Genomic DNA, 3,944 nt, shown 5'->3' with positions numbered 1-3,944 from the left:
AAGGAAAAAGGGGCCGCCATCAAGGAGAAGAACGGAAAGAGGGAGAAAACTTGAAAAACTCAAGAACCACAAACTAGTTTTCTCTTTTTCTTTTCTTTTATTTTTTGGGATTTAGGGGATCCTACCCTCAAAACTTATGTTTTGATTTTTTCTTGAAGATTGAATTTGGTTTTTAAGCGTTCTTGATATATTATTGTGTTTATTGTAATTTTGGAGACTGATCAACTTTTTATTGATTTTATGTGTTATAATTGATACCGAGAGGATATTTTATGACATGATAGGGTAATATAATCCATGGATCTACAACTTGCATAGAGATACGAGGTTGGATACATGTTGATAGTCATAGCCCACCAGGTTGAAAGCTAGAGGATTCCACAAATCGTTAATGCAATTGCGGTTGTTAAATAGCACAAGGAGACTTGGTTATTACAATTCGTTAATTACATTAATATAGCTCGAGAGAGTATATTGATAGATTAGGGAATTCCATCAAAAGCATGACTTGAGAATTAAAATTCAATCATTAGAGAAGAAAAGGGGTAGGTGAACCGAGATCCTAACAATCGTTTATTTATTTTATGAACTTATTTTCTTTATTGTCTTTTGTTTCATCCTTTTATTTTAGTTTATTAATTTATTCTCCATCTCTCGTTATAATTAATTAAAGAATCATACTTAAGGTAATTTTGTCACAAATCAATCTCTGTGGGACGATAATCATACTCATGTACACTATATTATTACTTGACTCGTGCACTTGCAATTTATTCGAGCTTAATTGATAGATATATCTAAGTTGATTTTCAGTGTTAGTATTTGCCCGATCAAGTTTTTGGCGCCGTTGCCGGGGATTGAATTGATAATTTTTACTTCTTGTTATCTTTAGTTAATATTTTTATTTCTTTATTCTATTTTATTCCTGTGTGATCTATCGTTTTCTATTTTATTTTTGCAGGAATTCATCTTGTGTAATACTTTGAGATGTTCCATCGATAAGAATTCACAAGTTTTACCTAGCAACATGGAGAGCCATTCTACGCAGCATGGGAGAGATTCAATAATTTAGAGAACACCTTCTGGTATCATGATTTTTCTAACTATTCTCTCCTTAAATTTTTTCTTAATGGTTTGGATGCAGTGACAAGAAGATGGGTAATCAATGGAGCATTGACAACCGGTAGTCCATTATTTTGCCAAGATGATGATAGTTTGAGACACATGTTGGATGACATGGCAGAATTTGACTACCATCGGTATTGGGATCTTTCACCACAGATTTGGAGCCACCAATACCCACAAGAAACGCATTACCCAGATTTTATAGACCAACCATTTGAGCATCAAGAGGAGGAGGTAGTTGTTCTCAATTGATCTTACATTCACTAGAAGATATGGTGAGCAAGTACGTGGCACTGACTAAGACAGCTATAGAAGATCAAATCACTTCTCGGTGTCACCTTGTCAAGCATATAGAGAATATGAAAAGATCAATTTTACATGAACACCGAGAACTTGAAGTGAAGAAAGATACTCAAACAGTGATCCCCCAAATTTGGTTCGATGATGATGACTTACAGAACCATGATTTGGAATGCGAATCAATTCATGCTGAAGATCTAGAGGTGTCTGAGTCTTTTCTTCCCATTAAACCTCAACCGAAAGAAGTTTTGAAGGAGACAATATATGCATATACACCGCCAACACCAATTTCACAAGAATTTGTTCTCCGAGAACCTACAGAGATGCTATGGAATATTGTTGAGGTGGCGAGCTTAAACTGCATACATCTAGCCAAGCTTGAGGGCACATGGAACAAAGACCCATTGGTGGTGTCATATGACACTTACTTTGGGAGTCAACCGCTCTTTGATGAGTGATTCTAAGGGTCGAGCCGAAGACTAAAAATCAGGCGCTACTTGGGAGGCAACCCAAGATTTTTACTTCATTTTATTTTTTTATTTAGTGTTAGTTTTTATCTAGTTGTTGCTTTATATTGAGTTGATCATGTTTAATCCCTCAAAATTTTTGATTTGCAAGGTGAATATATGGGAATATTTATGGCCTAAGAGATATGGTGCAGCAGTGGCAGATGGATATACACCACGATGATTGACCAGGGGAGTGTTATTTTGTTTTCATTGTGTTTATTTTTGTTTTGCATTTGTTCGTTTTTCATTTTGTTCATTGTTCTAGAGCATTGAGGGCAATGCATTGGATAAGTATGGGGGGTAGACTAGTTTATTTTGGTGTTTTGTTATCATATTATTCATATCCAATGGAAAAATCATCAAGTCTAATGTAATCATCATCTACCAGGTCACTCCCAAATGACTCACTTGTCCACTCTTCATTGTTATCACTTGCATTTTATACTTGTGGTCCAGACTCTGCATAATTACTTGGATTACATCCAACACCATTAATTGCATCTTTCAGTGAGGCACAATTATTCTCTTGTGACCACAATGTTATAGAAACATGATTCCTAAAACAATTACACATCATACGAATCTTTGCATCACCAATAATCTTCACCATTTCATAAGTACATGCCTTTATGGGAAATCGAAAGAAAAAATCCACATTCATTTGTTGCCCTCCAGCCGCTTTTAACATATCAAACAAGTCATCAAGGCAAAACCTATCAAGATCAACATTTGGAATCACAAAGTTCTTACCACCTCTATATGAGCTATTATTCTACTCATCAAATCTCCCACCATCCCACAACTCAATCCTAACTGTCGAATCCATGATATCTCTATACTGTAAAGAAAATAAAAAAAATATATCAGCTTACAAAGGAGACCTACCATAAACAGTCGCAAAAGATCATTTCCAACTTAATCGAGTGAAAATTTTTAAATTAAAACACAAATTTTATAGGAGAAACAATAAATTATTGAGACAATATACGAAAAAATACCTAGCACGGGTCGCTAAGAGCATTCAGTTAACATGCAACCCAAAATTCACTTTACCAGCTACGATGCTAAGTTTCGAGAAGCTTAGGGAAAAAACTTTTGCAAACAACAGATTATAACATAATGAAAATGAAATAATTGAGCTTGTTATTTAAGAGGGGTATTTTAGCCAACAAAAAATTTTGTTTGACTAAATAATGGTTGGGGTGCGTGAGCTGGGAATAAGAAAACACAGGGAGGTGTTTAGTAATACTTTTTTCACGGGGGAATTTAAGATAACTCGGGATATTAATGGGGTAGTAGATGCAATTTCCTCTTTTTGTTTTTTTTATTTTTAATTTTTTTAAAAATTTTGGCGGGTTGACCTGCCTAACCCGCAATCCGCGACGGGGCGGGCCGGGGCGGGTTGGGGTTTTTTATGGCCCGTTTGGAGGCGGGCCTAAACGGTCCAAGCCAAATGAGATGCGAGAAATGGCAGGGCGGGACGGGGCGTACCGGCCCGTCTGACAGCTCTAGCAAGGAACATACTAAAAGTAGCACCTGTGAGACATCCACTTTAACTATGGCAGCAATTGTTCTCATCCATTTTAGAAAAGAGTCATTTTAAGAATTTACGATGAGATACAAAAAAAAAATTAAATGTAAGTTAAGACATCTTTAATCATTGCATTAAATCAAAGATTCGATCGATCGTTGGCCAAGTTGTCTATAAATAGAGGATGTCAAGTGATGTTTCACAAAACACAGAACTCTTGCGCATTGAAAATCACAAGACTGCATTCTCATAGTACTATCAAAGTTTCACATCTATTTTGCTTAGATTGCTCACTATTATCATAAAATCAATCAGATCATCAAAGATCATTAAGGACATAGAGCCAACCGTTCTACCGTTCATGTTTAACCATTGAGGTAGTTTCTCAGTAGTTTGAATATAAGGATTCATTCGTTTATGTGTTTGTGTATTTTTGTTGGTTATAAGACTTGAATTGAGTACAAAGCCTCAAAAACTTC

This window comes from Henckelia pumila, chromosome 2 (assembly GCF_033568475.1).
Source record: "Henckelia pumila isolate YLH828 chromosome 2, ASM3356847v2, whole genome shotgun sequence".
In the NCBI taxonomy this organism is placed as follows: Eukaryota; Viridiplantae; Streptophyta; class Magnoliopsida; order Lamiales; family Gesneriaceae; genus Henckelia; species Henckelia pumila.
The sequence above is the reverse complement of the archived record's forward strand: the minus strand, read 5'-3'. Positions refer to the sequence as shown.